The 17,412-nt window shown below is 42.0% G+C and overlaps 1 protein-coding gene across 5 annotated transcripts in view; it reads left to right on the forward strand.

Moving 5' to 3' along the window:
- The window catches only part of enox2 (ecto-NOX disulfide-thiol exchanger 2), a 208,212-nt gene that overhangs the window by 8,598 nt on the left and 182,202 nt on the right, over positions 1–17,412 (forward strand). For 2 of the 5 annotated variants that reach the window (XM_079479788.1, XM_079479790.1), the window contains exon 2: positions 12,205–12,330. The exons of the other annotated variants lie outside the window; for them this stretch is intronic. The gene's annotated coding sequence lies outside the window, so the exon portion shown is untranslated. The remainder of the gene's footprint in view (positions 1–12,204; positions 12,331–17,412) is intronic. 5 annotated transcript variants of the gene reach the window in all.

The raw sequence follows: 17,412 nt of genomic DNA on the forward strand, positions 1-17,412 counted from the left end.
GACACCAAACCGAAATATAGACACAACACCAGTGGAGGGCTGAAAATAGCATCAAAACATAACAATAGACTGACTGTCTAATTTTGCCATTTTCCCAACCGCGTATCTACTATTTCTGCTGAATTACCAATTTCATAACTACAAATGTTGCCTATTTAGAAGAAATTCGATTTTTGTTTAGTTGTATCCATTTCAAGTACAGCTTCCTCTTTTATAGCAAGTGATGTGGCATCCGTTAGCAGAGTATTACTGGGTCTGAAGAGAGGATGAAGAATACAAGTGTCCTTTGACATATTGAAATGTTGCAAAGCAGATTTTACATTAAAAAAGCAATGTAAGAGCTTTTGTAGTGGTGCAATGTAAATGTCAGTTGGGCGACAGTGAATATTAATGAAAGCTGAGGTTTTAGAGAGATGACACTTGTGGAAATGCCTCAAAGACAAGATATTTATGAGCCGACTGCAGTAGAGCACTTGTTCCTGCCCTCTGACTCATTCCACACACTGAGTCAATGGACGGTCTTCTGTCTCTCTGTTTGTTATCTGGTCATTGGGTTGAATTTACCTTTCTCTGATTGAATTCAGAAATCACTGAGCTATTACTTACAACATTTCTGAAATAATTGACCTCACAGGTGTTGAATGTGTATTGAGGCAAGACTGCATTGTGTTTTCGAGTGTGGATGGCTCATTAAAGTTTAAATTATTCAGTCATTATAGTTTGATGCTTATTCAACGTTTTTTACGACTGATTTGATTAAATTATGCATAGTGTCTTTGTGTAATCAAGCCTAAACAAATGTTATGCATTCATCCCAACCGTGAGCCTGAACGAGACGGAGCGGAGCGCCGCTGAGTCCGACCTCAGGTGAAATATGAGTTATGTCACGCCACTTTCTCATATTTACGCGTTTCTGAATAGTACATAAAAACAAGTTGCTGGACTAAAATGCAATTTGCATTCCTGACAGTTGAAGAGTTAGCTTGGTCCGCTAGCGATGTTAAAGTTTGCGTCTCGTAATTTAACAAATAAAATACAGTGAACCGCTAATAACAAGTTATGTAGTTAACGGCAGTGTGGCAGAACGATTATTTAGATTTTAAGTTGAAGATGTACCTCAACACTATCTTATCTTGCCACAGAGTACTTGTTCTAAATGTCTTACTATTATATATGAACTATATCTGCTATCCAGGAAAAAAACATGAATTAGCACAGTTGTTGTGCTGACACTGACAGGTAATTATTTATAGTGTATAGTGACGTGTCGGTAAAATGACCATTTAAATATCAAGCCATGAATATTATGTTACGTTTGTATTTGACTATGTATGTTGAATACACTATTCTACAGCAAAAGTCAGTACAAGTAAAGTGGGCATCTTTAGCTTAATCATCACTTTTGCATGTGTTTCTCCCTTATTAAAATCTAGTTTGGAATAAAATATATATTTATCATAATTCGGTAAACACCTGACACACTATCAGTAAGCTTTTCTTTCCATTTAATTCTTATTATTGGTTGATGTTTGAAAAAGTTATTGACTATAAAACTGAAGTTTGCTTATGTTTGCGACCTATATTTGTAATGCATCACCGTCAAAATACCAATTATACCATAATAAAAGCTTCATCAATTACCACAGCATTAAAATGCATCACCGGCACAAGCCTAGTCTAAATATGCTGAACAACAGAAAGAGTTATGAGCTGTTTCAATTCTGAGCTTCAACTTTTTGAGTTGGGAAAAACGTAAGGATTCAAAATTTTTTCCTCATAATATAAAGATGTTCTCCCGACAAGAATCTATAATTTTAGATGCATTTTTAATATGTGAGCAAGTCTAAGAAAGGAAACAAATTACGGAAGCGTTAGGTCAATGCACAGTCGCTCATTTCAAAGTTTTAAAGCCCAAACTTAAAACAAAATTATTATGTAGCAATTATATCCAAGTACAAGTTTCCTATGCCACATGAAGCTTAACTTCCGGTTCAATGTATGTACACAAATGCATTTCATGTCATTCGTTTATTGCAGAATGGGAACTTTCACACTGAGAGCACTAAACTACATCAGCATTCTGTCCAACACTTTATAGAAGAATGAAAGGATGATTTTAATACTTGAGGGCGGATATTAATCAACTTTATTGATTCAGTTGTTGTGACAGTAAACCAATGAGCAATTTGAAAATTATGGAGGGTTTTCAATATCTTTACATGATGTCGATTGTGTGTTATTTAAAGATGTGATCATTTTTTTTGGCTTAAAACCAAACTCCAAGCGTTACGGGCCGCGTGCACATATAAAGCTACTGTATCGTCAGCTGGCCATTAATCTGATAAACATTAATCTAAATATCACAAGCAAAAACTTTTTTTTCATGTTTAAACATTCCCTCTACGTGTTGTTTATAAGATGATAAGAGGAAGGAATGCCTATGTAATAAAGTTCCATAGAAGGGAAGGAAGGAGGTGGGAACCGGCGAACATTCAAACACTAAAACTTTAATTACATAAACAATAAACACGGAAGTAACAGACCGGCAGCCACCTCACGGTCGACTGCCGGCCATAACACATACACAAACTAAACACATGTCCGGGCCCGGTCCTCTCTCATCAACAGTCCTGCCGCACATCCTTTTAAGCTCCCAATCTCCTCCGTGATAAGATTCGGGACCGGTGCGCGCACAGCTGCTTGAACTTATCACTCACGCCACCGGCCCCGCGTCACGGCTCTCGTCCCGCCTTCCTCACCACAGCCTACTTTACATCAAGCATATCAGATAAGAAGGAGTTAGGAAACTTCATTTATCTGTGGATTACTTGAAACAGAGGTGGATCATTACAAATCCGTTCACAGCAAGAACGAACGACAGGTGGATGCTCTTGTTAAGTTTTATGTGTTGTGTGAACATGAGGGAACATTAAGGAAAGTATCCCCAATATACAAACGTATTATCGTAAGGACGTAATAACACGAGACATTTCATTTTGCTAATACTGTTTACGAATAAATATATACTTTTTGACACATCAAATTTCTGTTGGTTCAAATGAATTCAGATTACAGTCTCTCTATTTAGCGCCAATCAATAACAAAGCTTCTCTGTAAACTCTGCCTCTTTAAATAAGCAGAACCAAATATGCTGTCGTCAAGTTACTTGTCAGTAACAGTAATGCAGTTATTCTGGGGAAAATAATTGAATAATTTCAGCGCAGGCTGATTTAAGGTTTGTGTCATGACACTGGGACATGCAAGAAGGTTCAGAGACTCAGATTCAGGGAAACGAGATCTTTATTAATAAGAGTCCAATAAATCCACCAGACGACAGCAGTTTTTAGTAACGACCACGTAAGCCCGGCGGAGAGAGGACTCGATCCACAGGGACTTATGGGAGAGCAGAAACACCACTTCGGGAGATCCGGGCCAGAGAACCCTCGATACCACGAGAGTCCGCAGGGAGAGGACTAGACCCAACGGAACTAGACCCAGAGAAACAGCAGAAGACCCAATCCGGGAGAAGTAGTACTCGCAGGGAGAGAGAGCACAGCAGAGAGAGCCTCGGACCCGCCGGCCTGTTCCAGACGAGAGAAGAAGACCACTTAGTGGAGAAGTGCCAGCAGTGAAAATAGCACGGAGGTCCGAGACACCGACGAAGACTGGAGGGCAAAACGAAAACAAAACTTTGAAAGCGAAGAGAAACCTCTGAGAACGAAGACTAAGAAAACTAAACTAGGAGTATCACAGGGAAATATATAATCCAAGGCTTGACAAGGTAACTAGACAAGAGTGGCCGTGAACGTGAGCTAACACACACAACGATCTGACAAAGAACGAGAGGAATAGAGGGGACCTAAACAGCGTGAACAAGCTATAGGTGAAAACTAATGAGCGAGCCGAGGCGGCTACTTATGGGGACGAGCTACAGGAGTGCGGGTGATGAGGTGATGGAAACCCGGTGAGGGGAAAGCCTGACGGAGACACGGAAGGCGGGGCAAATGACGTAGACACCGAACACGTGTGGAGCTATCAAGCCGGCTTCCCAGGAGCTCGACAAAAACAACACCGGACACAAAATCAAGACAGGACTAGGATCACGACAGCCTGCCCCTAAACATTTTGCTTGCGCTGCTACAAATTTCAGTCAGGGACTACAGTACTCCTCGTAAAAAGGGTTAGTCAGGCGCCCTGGTTATCTATTTGCTCGAGATAAGCCATCCCCATTTAGAAGTTTGTCTTTAAAAAACTCTTCAGTCCCTCACAGGAGTAGTCCGTCTTTACTTTTGATCTGTTTGTGAAGCGCTATTTTTTCCTACGGGAAATAAGCTTGGCCTGGTTGTAGGTTTAGCCGCAAACAGCAGGTGTTGCTCATCAGTTTTTAATAGATTTCCACATGAAACCAACAGTATTGCAATTCAAAATATGGATCAGTCTCATTTTTTGTCGTCAGAATAAGTTATTCAAGGTGCAACACACTACTTCTGCCGCTTCACCGGAAGTTGTACCCACGGACATTTATATAGTAGCGCCCTCCGGAAACTTGTGGATAACAGTTTTATAGAATGAGAATACAGTATAATACAAGCACAGAATGTCCAATGCATATCTATAAAATCAAGCATGGTAAAGATTGCAATAATTCCCAGTTTTGAACACTAATCATTAAGGAACATATTGTGTGACATGAATATATAATATTGTAGCACAAGTTTCCTGTTCTTTCACAGCCCTGTTTTTAGATATTACACATTTAAGACTTAAATAACCCAGTTTTATGATTTATGCTTTACTTTTCTTTTTTTCTAACTTTCGGAATTGTTAAATTTTTTTTGAGCTGTCTGTCATTGCCACCGCAAATTAAAGTAAGAAGAATATAAAAAATGTAACAAGAAATATTGGCACAATCGCCTTCCTGACAATAATTCTGTTACTGCAGGATAGTACAGTTCAGCAGATAGAGAATCAACAATGAAATCTCATTTTTGCTGAAGGTGATGGTCATGTAGGGAAATCAATCAGATGCTTTCCTTCTTTTTCTGGCACTGGTTGAATTGTTTTATTTCAAGTTGGTACATTAGCTTTTAAAGATGGCAATTGAAAAAAACAGGATATCATCACATTTTAGTGATATTCGTAGATCTTTTTGTGATACAGTATCAGCTCCTAACTATACTTGGAGGCATGTCAGACATTTATTCTGGTTGACATCATGTTACCAACAGTATGTTGATCTCTTTTTAAAGTATTTATTTCAGGACTTCTCTTACCGTGATGGTACTGACATCACTTTCATCACATCCAGTGAGTGTCACAGTTGAGGGATTTCAGACTCCTTAATCTCATCCATATGAAAGTCATTCCATGAGAGCTTTCCTTAGGTTTACCTCCACTAGCTTGAAATAGTGGAAAAAGGAAGTAAAAAACGGCTAGATTCAACTGTTAATGTTTTAAATGCTGTTAAAGAACAACTTGGCTCAGTCACAATCAAGCATTTCCCTGTATATCTGTAACTATAAAGCCTGCATACTTTATTCAGCATGAGTGTAGATTCTGGGACAGAATGAAGTGCTCACTAAAATATTGATGGCATGGTAATGCCATTTGGAAAATTGGGAGATATTTATTCTGACAGTTACTAACCTTTTTATTCTGCTAACAAAAATACGATGATATGATCACAACAGTATTTTGTCTCCCCACTTTTGTTTACCCAATAAAAACTAAGAGCTTTGCATAAAAAGTATAGACTTTTTTCAGTTTTTGCTTATTTCAAAGCTTCTTTCGACTTTGTTTGATTTTTTTTTGTGGTGTGAAGAACATTCTAGTAAACTACAATGGGTTTCTGCACACAAGATGTCATTTTGTCTCTTATAGTTTGTCTTAGTACACAACAAACATCACAGGTCTGCAAAGCTTCACTATATACTGACAGAAAGACTAGTATGTGTAACAAAGGTTTATAAAAAGGAAGGAGGCGGGAACCGGCGAACATAAAATAACTTTTAATTCATAAAAATCAAACGTAAATAAACAAAGCCGGCAGCCCCCTCAGGGGCGACACACACAAACCATAACAAATGTCCGGGCCCGGTCCTCTCTCACTGACGGTCCGGTCGCTCGTCATCTTATGCTCCCCAATCTCCTCCCTGATACGAGGCCTCGCATCCCGGCTCTCGTCCCGCCTACCTCGCTACAGTGACAATGGCATTTGTGCTGCTTAGTGGAATTATGCGATGAAGGAAATGTTCATGGAACTACGGTCGGCAACAATACTTCTCCCTTTAATGATGTTTCCTCAAGGGACTACCACTACAGAGTAATGAAAGAGAAATGCTGGTGAAGAATAGGCAGAGCAACCCGGTGAGTACTGGAAATAACATTAAGGATTGTAAATCATTCATTTGACTATATGACAGCTAATATGAATCATCCCACATTTGTAGCAATCATTTGTTTAGAATCTTGTTTGTGGAATTTGGTCAATAGTTATGCCTTCTCAATTACATCATGCATGTCGTAAAAGAAATTAAATAAACAATACACCTTCCGTAAATATTTCTCAATTTCTTCCAAAAGTGGTGGGGACATGTCCCAGCCTCCCACTACGCCTATGACAGCACTTATAATAAAACAGCTAGGCTGTACACTTCTCTTCAAATTCCAGCAGAACAAGCTTTCATTAGATTTAGCATCACATTTATTTTTAAAGGCTATTGGAAAGTTTTAATGCTTGTGTTATTAGGATGCTCTGATATTCTATTTTCCTGCATTCATTTTGATTGAAGTCCCTGACAGTAGAAAAGAGCACATCTTGACCTCTTTGTTTTCACAACCCTAGGCCACACTCGCAGTCCTCTGCAGACACCATTATAATGTTTGAAACAATAGCCCCATTTAACAGACATTTGTTTTCTGTTTTGGCCCTTTGTTTCGTGTTTTGGCTTCACTCGTTCTCTGGAGGGTCCAGTATTGTCTCTCATCACAAAAGTTTCTGTTGACACTCAAGGGCAAATTGAAAACAAGAGAGAGGAGAATTGATGCCATCGTCCCAATCATTAGGGCTATTCTGTAGTCTGCATGAACACTTCGGGACAAATTCAGCCTTGGTGCTCGGCAAAACAGGCTAACAAACTCTAAACTGTGTTTGATTTGTGATGAAAGATATTGGATTTAACATTATTTAAACATATAAACATGAGAGGAGCTTGCCGATACCAAATTCTGTACTACAGTGCTCATGGGATGTTGCCCATGTTGTGTTCTCTGTGGTTTAGAACATGAACCACACACAGTAAGTTAAATCCGGATCAAATGTCTGTGTTTTGTTGCCAATCGGCGCATACGTGCATAATGTAAACAACGCAAACTAATAGTGAATCAACAGTTATGCAGGGATAATGCGATCGTGTATTGTGTGCTCGTGCTGTAGTTCCAACCACTGCACACCTCCAGAAGCTAGTTTCATGAATAGATCAAACAAGATGAATGCTAGACGGGCAGAGCAAACAACGGCCCTCATCACTAAGATGATCGCTAAAGATACGCTTCCCATCAGCTGATACTGTTAGTGCCATCTGTCAGGCTGTTCATAATATGTTCCATCATTTGGGTGTTTAATATATTAATGTCATGGTTCTGCCACATCTTGCCAGGTTTTTCTAGTCTTGGGGCATGACAGTATCACAGGTTTTGTGTGGAGAGAAACACATTATTGTCGGTCTCGACATAATGTGCTTTCTCTCCGGTCTCGTCTTTGGCGCCGCCCCTCTGGTTCTCTTGTTAGCTTTCCTTTAGTGTTTCATTCCCCACACCTGCCTTGTTAATTATCATTTGTTAGTCTCCCTATATATTGCCCTTTTGTTTGCTGTCCTGTGCGGAATTGTTTTGTATTACTTGCCTGTTTTCTTGCGGTCCTGTTGCCTTGCCTTATTCGATCCCCTGTCTTGTGTTGGACTGTGAGTTATTATTTATTCTTGTCATATCATTTATTAGGAAGTCTTGTAATCCTGTGTTCTTGTTTTTGCCCCATTGCGGGTAGTCTTTTGTTCTTGCTTGTATTTAAGTTACTTTACTGTTTTATTTTGTTAATAAAGTTATTCGTGTGTGCACTGCTGCCTGCGCTTGGGTTCTTCCCCTACCATACCGTGCCAGTTTCAGAACATTATCCTAAAATTGCTATATGGCTAAGTTAATAGTTAACATTGTTTAATTCACAAGCAATGTTACATAAAATGTATTTTTCATACATGAAGCTTAAACCATCATCTTATGTCTCCATTCGCCATGTATATTGAGATATTAATATCATAAACACGCGAATAGTCGACTAATGGCCTATATGTGTGTTTGCGGTGCAGGGATGCAACTTTGGTGTTTAGTAAATCCTGACAGTAGTTCCCTTTCTGTCGGTCTCTCGATGTTTTGTCGAAGCCGACAGATGGGGTTCGCCCTTGAGAACCAATCATCTCTGACTATTTTGAAAAGGCCAATGAAATTGGCGAATAAAATTTGCATGCCGGGCTCCGCCCCCGGATATCCGGGTATAAAAGGGGAGCCGGCGCGCTCATTCATTCACCTTTTGTTCTTCGGAGCCTTCGCATCGAATGACTACTAGAGCTGAATGCTTGACGTGGTGCAGCGGATTGTCCCTTCCAAGCGATCACCCCCCCGGCGTTTCAGCAGTTCCAGAGGTGTTTACTGAAAGAGATAAATTCCTAAAAGAGCAAATTTCTTCAGCGTGGCATGTCCCGCTGCTCTCGTGGTTGCGGTTCCCTCATTGAGGAGGGGGACGGACACGATGCTTGCGTCAGGTGTTTGGGGGTCCAACACGCTGAGGCAGCCTTCGTGGAGTCATCCTGCCCGGCGAATGGCTATACAGACGTTGCGGTCACGGGTGGCTGCGCTCTCTCGAGAGCCGGCCACCACCTCATCTGCTTCCCGCTCTGCGACCGCGGTGGCCACGGCACCGCACCGCCCACGCCCCAGCACTCGCGGCTGGATAATTGGTACATCGGGTCCGAGCACGGCTCCAAGCCGCGCACACCCCCTGTACCTTTTTTCCCCGAGGTGCATGAGGAGATCAGCAAGACCTGGAATGGCTCTCGCCAATGGGGCCGTCTGAGTTGGCAGAGGGCAGGGGCTACCCATCTTTTCTAAAAGCTCTGGGTCCCCCTGTCTACCTACTGGAAGGTTACAATTTTGCGAGAGCGCTTACGTCTGACTCGCCTAGGCTGGTCAACGTCGCTTCGCTGGAGATTGTGACGCGGCTAGTGCCGTGGCATTTTCAATAGGAACCCCATCTGTCGGCTTCGACACAACGTCGAGAGACCCTTTTATACCCCCCCTTTTATACCCGGATATCCGGGGGCGGAGCCCGGCATGCAAATTTCATTCGCCAATTTCATTGGCCTTTTCAAAATAGTCAGAGATGATTGGTTCTCAAGGGCGAACCCCATCTGTCGGCTTCGACACAACGTCTTGTTCCCTCCATCAGGGAACAGAGGTTACATACGTAACCGAGACGTTTTTATGCCAATTGAGGCATTTTCATTGGCGCAAGCTGTTAGTAAATCTGGCTCTTAGTGGTTTGTTCAAGTCTTTAACCCTAAGCAAGTACAAAAGTAATATTGATGCTTGCCACAGCAAACCCCACTAATGATATTTTACAAGTGCCGAATTGTGTGTTTGCACACATCGCAGCTCATCAACACACACATAAGCTGAGTGTTTTAATCAGGGTTCAGTTTTCCCCCAAGAGTTTGTACTTTTTAAGAAGCAAGAGACTGATAATTTATGCGCAGTATCCATTCAGCAGCAATAATCCCCCTCAGGGTCTCAGAGAATCACCTCCATCGTATCAAGCGAGAGCTCCGAGGTCTGATTGGCCATTGGCCTCCCACTGTTTATTGCAGAGGCGCCGTGATTGAGCAACAGACCGATGGCTCTCTCTCTCTACCCTGACACCTGGAAATCAGAGCACCATTACATTCACTTCACGAAATTCATTAGATTCCATCCTGGTCCGAAATCCAATCCTGTAATTTATCTCGTGAACATTCAGACATGTTCCTGAAGTCGCACTCGTGAAAAGATCAGACACTCGTGTGGTTGATTTTTCATCGAGTTGAAATAATAGGCTTGGTGGGCGTGACATGCCGATCTGCATCAGATTCCCGGGTCTGCATACAATGGGGATGATTGGTTTGCATTGCTGTGGAAATATGTTTGTATGCAGATGATGTTTATCCTGCATTGCGCTTTAATGAATCCCTTCCGTTCAGAGTGGATTCTCAAAATCTCACTCGTGAAACGCCTTTCAGATCTCTCTTAAAGTTGAACATTGGTAGAGTTCTTTTGCATGAGAAATGGAAGAGAGGAGAATGAATGTTGTAGATCCCTGGAGAGCGATAAATATAGCAATAAGTCAAAAAAATAATTCTTTCAAAGCCTGAAGGAGTTCACACAGATGTAATGTGTGGGCGTCTTTGATATTTTCAACAATGTCATTTGAATCATGCTCTGTATCTTTTTATTCAGATATTAGTGTCTCGCTAACTTGAGGCGTTTTGATGTGGTTTATTATATAGATTTTTGCCCAGATTAATATGGTTGGCTATGAACCTTTAATCATTTTATTCAATCGTTTTATTTCCAGTCACATGATGTTCTAGACCCATAATTCTCAAATAGGTGTACACCTCAGCAAAGTAGTTTAGCAGATTCATGGGGATGACGGTTTTGGGGTTGATAGACTTATAAAACAACAATTACAAAAGCAAAATAGTTTTTTTTCCATTATTTGTTGTTCCAGTCTGTGAAGAAAAGTAGAACACAAGATGGAAGAATGATTGTTTTCTTTGTTCATAAGAAAAAAAGGGAATAGGCACTGAAACTGTCAGTCGCTAGCATCATGTCTTACATCTCAATTTTGTGTTTAACTCAATAAAATGAAATCACGCAGATTTGGAACGATAAATAGGGTGAGAAAAGGAAATCTAAATTGTCACTTTAACTTAACTCACTCCGTGCTGTGATTGTGACAATAATCAGCAGAACCTTTGCTTTTTCAATAAATAAAGGTTGATAGTGTTGTTTACCTACTCGAGATAGCAACACTTTCCTTTTCCAGATGTTATCTTTTTCCTTCAAGTGCAATAACTTTGGTTGGCTAACACATCCACCAGTAGACTTGTGTTCGTGTGAGTTTATGGAGATGGATGATGGACGATGGATAAAATCAATGATGTTTGGTAAATAGACTTTTCGTTTAGTAGCTGCTTGGCTGGCCCATCTCCACCTCCGGAAACTAGTACAGGGCTCCAAACTGCGACTTAATGGCCGTGCGCCCTGCAAATTCTGAATTTCTTCTAGTTGTTTTGTCATGTGGAAAGATGAGCAGTGGACACGCACAGTCCACGTCGTCATTGACACGTTTACACACACAACGTGAGCGCATTACTATGAGTCGCTGTTTGCTGTGACAGATTTCCTGAGCCTCAAGATAAACGATTTGAAATATGAGACGTTAAAACTAAACTGACGTTCAGGAAACTACATTTATTTATGGATTACTTGAGACAGCGCTGGATCATTACAAATCCGTTCATAGCAAGAACAAACGACACGCGGATGCTCTTGTTAAGTTTTATTTGATGTTATATTTACATCTGTGAACAAGAGGAAAAGTGTCCCTAATTCACAATAAAATCATGTAAGAATGTAATACCACGTGAACTTTCGTTTTGCTCTAATGTGTAACACTAAACAAATAAATATATACTTTTTGACACGCCAAATTTCTGTTGGTTCAAATGAATTTAGCACCTATCAATAACAAAGCTTCTCTGTAGACTCTGCCTCTTAAAATAAGCAGAACCAAATCTGCGGTCAACAACTTACTTATTTGTGAGTATCAGTAATACAGTTATTTTGGGGTGGAAATGTGAATATTGCAGGGGCTACAGTACTCCTAGTAAAAAAGGTTAGTCTGGAGCCCTGTAGTAGCCTATGTGATTTCTTTTTAATGCCATTTTGGTCGTTGGGTGCTCGGGTTTTGAGCCAATCCACTAGCTCTTAAAGTTGCTGTGTGTCGTTTTTTGAAGGATCTCTTGACAAAAATGCAATATAAAATACATAACTATGTCTTCGGAGGTGTGTAAAGACTTTACATAATGAAGCGTTATGTTTTTATGACCTTAGAATGAGCGGTTTCTATCTACACACACCGCGGGTCCCGTTACTTGGAATTCCTCATGTTGTTTCTACAGTAGCCCTAAATGGACAAACTGCTCTACAGTTCTTGGCCACCATTGACTACCATAGTAGGTAAAATTACTTTATACATTTCTTTGTTCTGTTTAGTATTGTTTTGGCGGCCTGTTTACGTTTTAGTCTAGTATTTGTGTCAAGCTGTCATTTTAGTTTTTATTAGTTTTAGTCAAGTTCATACTCTTTTTAGTCTAGTCAAGTTTCAGTCGACTAAAAGTCTGAGCATTTTAGTCTTATTTTAGCCGGATTTTAAATTACAACATTTATTTTACCAACCAAACATGTTAGAAGTACACACATAAATTTAAATAAAATAGCATCACATGACAATGCCAGAAAAAATACATTCAAGTTTTACATAAAGAGAAACAAGGTGCTTGAATGCTTGAGCTACAATAACATACTAAAAAGTGCAAATAAAATGTTTGTGTCTTTTACTTGTATTGCTTGTAAACTCAAGTCAGATTTTGCATCATAAAAACTATTAAAATATATAACACTACAAATGGTTTGGACCTAAGAGAGAAATAATGGGATGAAAAGCACTGGCTGCATACAATGTAATTCATTAACAGAAAAGAACAAACAGTACTGCAATATGCCAACTACTGAACCAAATAACCAGCAGTCTCAACAGAAACTACATAAACTGAACCTCCTGGATGTGTAATTTTAAGACTGGTTATCACAAACAACAAAAAACAACATCAGATTTTCTTTTCTCTGGTGCCCGGCACATATAGAGTATCTCTTTTTGATTCCTTCACTGTGTGTTTGCTTGAACTTACCTGAATATATTTGTTCAAGAATAAAAAAAAGAAGTCTTTACAACCAAATCAGAATCAACAATTTACGCACCCAGTCAAGAGGATATTTAGTCCTAATTTGAACAAAGAAGAAGGTATTTAGAAGTACGTAGGAAAGCAAACAGTTCTGGGGTCATTTTCACTACACTCAAAAAAATGCTGGGTCATCTCAACCCAACGTTGGGTCAAAAATGGTCAATCCTGTTGGGTTAACTGTTGGGTTATAAAAGAACGAATGCTGGTTTGTTTCAACCCAAAATTCTGGACTGTTTTAACCCATTGTTGGATCAAATATCAACAAGTTGACTGTTCATAAGTTGACAACTTACACTTACAGGGGTTATTGATCCAAACTGTGACTAGATTTACTTTGCTCACAGGTTGCTTTCACTGTATAGATACTCAGATCCTTCAGTTATACAACACACCCACTGCACAGAGATTTTCCAGAAGGATTTCATCCCTGATGATGAAAGGGCTCTGTTTAAAGATGATTTACATACAAAAGCATGTGGTAATTTTGGATATTGTAGCATTTAACTGCTGCATTGCAAGAGTAATACATCCAAAGCCCAGGACATCAGGGAGAGTAGAAAATATACCTGTACTTTGATTCTGTCACGGTGTGTGGACAGAACCCAAACGCAGGCAGCAGAGTTAAATAACAAAAACTTTATTTAAACAAAAGACCCTCGATGGGGAGAACATGATCTAAAACAAGACAAAACTGTAAACTAAAACTTTCCACAAGGGGAACAAAACAAACAAAGTCCTTTGAATAATAAATCAACAAAATCCACAAATTTAGAACAGGAACAAACACGATAATCCATAGACAGGAATAATCCAACAAGGTGACGTGAGGAGGTACGATAATGACAAAATGACAATGAACCGACAAGGGACAGAGGGAAAACTGGGGCTTGATAAAGGGAAAACACTAACAAGGACTGATGACACAGGGAGAGTGGCCACAGGTGACAAGGATGAAACACTAAGGGAAAGCTAACAGGAGGATTGCACGAGGCAGGTGAGGGGACTGAAACACTAAGGGAAGGATGGATCAGGGCTGGAGACAAGACTAACACTAACGGACTGCAAACAGGGAAACAAGGGGGCGGGACTAAAGGACGAGACACTGGAGAGAGAGCATGGCTTCTTAAACCAAAACAATGCTCTTTCTCCACACAAAACACATGGGACTGACATGATCCTGCCACAAGACTCGAAAACCAAGACAAGGAGAGGCAGGATCATGACAGAGCGCCCGCTTTAAAGAACTCCTCCAGGAGTTCTTCAAGATCACACTAAACATGACAAGACTGACAGACAGGAGGACAGACACCATAAACACAGAACAGAACACACTAGGGGCAGGGCTGACATGACTAGAAAGGGATTGGGGTTGGACAATAAAATAAACATCAATGGGAAGGGGGGAGGCGGAATTGGTGGGAAAAACTTGGGAACATAACTGGGTGGGGACTTAGGAGGGACAGGACCCTGCTTCCTAGAGCTGGGCGGAGGGGTGGGGTAGGAAGGTCTGGGCATGGAAGTGATACCTCTCTTGGAGTGGGAGGAACTAGAAGGGGTAGGGCATGACAGGACGGCCGTAGTAGGGAACGGCTGGGGCAAGGCTGACTGGTTTGTAGGTTGGAGGGCCGGCTGGGCAGGACTTGACACTGGACTGGGTGCAGCACGCACCACCGGACTGGACGGGACCACCGGACTGGACGGGACCACCGGACTGGACGGGACCACCGGACTGGACGGGACCACCGGACTGGACGGGACCACCGGACTGGACGGGACCACCGGACTGGACGGGACCACCGGACCGGACTTGGGACCACCGGACTGGACGGGACCACCGGACTGGACGGGACCACTGGACGGGACCACCGGACTTGACGCCTGGGCAGGGCTGAATACCGGCTGCTGGGCAGGACAGGATGGTGCCACTCTCCTCTGCCTCTTCCTCTTTGACCGGCTCACAGGACATGTGGCCGGCTGCAGAGTAGCGGTGGGGGACCCCACTATCTCCGTGCTGGAAGAGTCGGACGGGGAGTCCCACGACTCCCTCCGTCCACGCCTACCACGGAGGCTAGCTGGTGGTGGAGCAGAGGCTGGTGGCGCGGCGGTTGTCAACACCCCGAGCTTCAGGGCAAGACCCTCAGGGATGGGGCCCAACGGAGATGCAAAACATGGAGCAGTTGAGACCCTGGGCTCCGGTCGGCTCATGACAAACCTGAGCACACCCTCGAAGTCCAGCGGTCTCAGCCTCCTCGTCTCCGCTGGAGATAGGGGAACCCTGAGGCCGTGGATGAATGCTGCGGTCACCTCCTCCTCTCCGAGGACCACCTCTCCTGCAGCTTCCAGAAACCTATCAAGGTAGTCCGCCAGGTCTGAGTTATCCTGGCGAACGCTGCAGAGGGGACGAGGCTGGCAGGACCTTGCAGCAAACACTGCTGCCTGCTGGGTTCTTCTTGGTCGGTTCATTCTGTCACGGTGTGTGGACAGAACCCAAACGCAGGCAGCAGAGTTAAATAACAAAAACTTTATTTAAACAAAAGACCCTCGATGGGGAGAACATGATCTAAAACAAGACAAAACTGTAAACTAAAACTTTCCACAAGGGGAACAAAACAAACAAAGTCCTTTGAATAATAAATCAACAAAATCCACAAACTTAGAACAGGAACAAACACGATAATCCATAGACAGGAATAATCCAACAAGGTGACGTGAGGAGGTACGATAATGACAAAATGACAATGAACCGACAAGGGACAGAGGGAAAACTGGGGCTTGATAAAGGGAAAACACTAACAAGGACTGATGACACAGGGAGAGTGGCCACAGGTGACAAGGATGAAACACTAAGGGAAAGCTAACAGGAGGATTGCACGAGGCAGGTGAGGGGACTGAAACACTAAGGGAAGGATGGATCAGGGCTGGAGACAAGACTAACACTAACGGACTGCAAACAGGGAAACAAGGGGGCGGGACTAAAGGACGAGACACTGGAGAGAGAGCATGGCTTCTTAAACCAAAACAATGCTCTTTCTCCACACAAAACACATGGGACTGACATGATCCTGCCACAAGACTCGAAAACCAAGACAAGGAGAGGCAGGATCATGACAGATTCCTCATGCAACACAGCATAAAGTTCTGCCTGGGGGGTCTCTCCTATGTTTATCTCTTTTTTGCAAATTCTTCTCATCGTGCTTTAAAAAATGTCCTTTCTACATCACAATTACTTTGTTCAAGTTATGTAATTTGCCGACAAGTGTAAAGTGAATCCTGTGCAATCTTTTGCCATCAGTGTCACGCATACAGTAACGGAAAGTGAAATATGCCTACATCTGAAAATACTCCAAAATATACTACATAAATAGAGCACCCGTTATATTGACAACGTGGCAAAACATTTCTGTCGTGTTTGTGAACAATGACAAAAGGACTGACATGTTCACTGATGTCAAAATGTCATTTTGAGAGATGAACTAATCATTTTGAACCATAGACCGCGGAACGCATCTAAACAAGGGGGGGCCATAATTTCAAGTCACGCGGACGGGGTGGGGGCGCAAATGCATCGAAACAGACAATATTACTGATATATTAAATAACGTTGCGGAGCACTTTATTATATTCCGACACCACACAGTCACATCTACAGTACACGTACATGAACACGCGCACACATGCTTCCTCAGATTAACCCCTCTGATCCCACTCTAACATTCACACATAACAGGCCAAGCCTATTTACACATAAACGCACAGATGAAACTATAGCAAACACATAAAGTACATCCAGTCCAGTCCACAACGAAAACTCATCTTGCTGCCTTGAATCTAAATCAACATCATAGTCATTATCATCAAGTCAAGACATTATTATCAGATTGATGTGCAGAGCCGCACACACACACACAATAACAAAACAAGTAAAGTTTCCCGCTCGTGTCACACAATGTCAGCCAGTTAAAATCTTTGAACCACTGATATTGAACTGATCTTGCTCGTTGTGAAGACCCAGTCCCCTGTACCTTTTTGGTCTTCATCAGCACAGCAGGGTCTTGATGTTGATTGGGTTTTGTGAGATCCCCCCGCAGCACTCACTTGTACAGTGGCTGTCGGTAGCTTGGCTTGAAGCCGGAGGAGAGCCGCTAGCGAGGGCTCATCGCAGTCCGTGGTGGAGTTGGACGCTCCGGGTCTGTTGTTGAGGCCACAGTGGAAGCTGGAGAAGTTTGCTAATTTTGTTTCGCCAGTTTATTTGTAAAAAATCTGATATTGACTTCTGTCCCTTCATTGTCGCAGCCTG

Source organism: Barbatula barbatula (genome assembly GCF_947034865.1).
Source record: "Barbatula barbatula genome assembly, chromosome: 18".
NCBI lineage: Eukaryota > Metazoa > Chordata > Actinopteri > Cypriniformes > Nemacheilidae > Barbatula > Barbatula barbatula.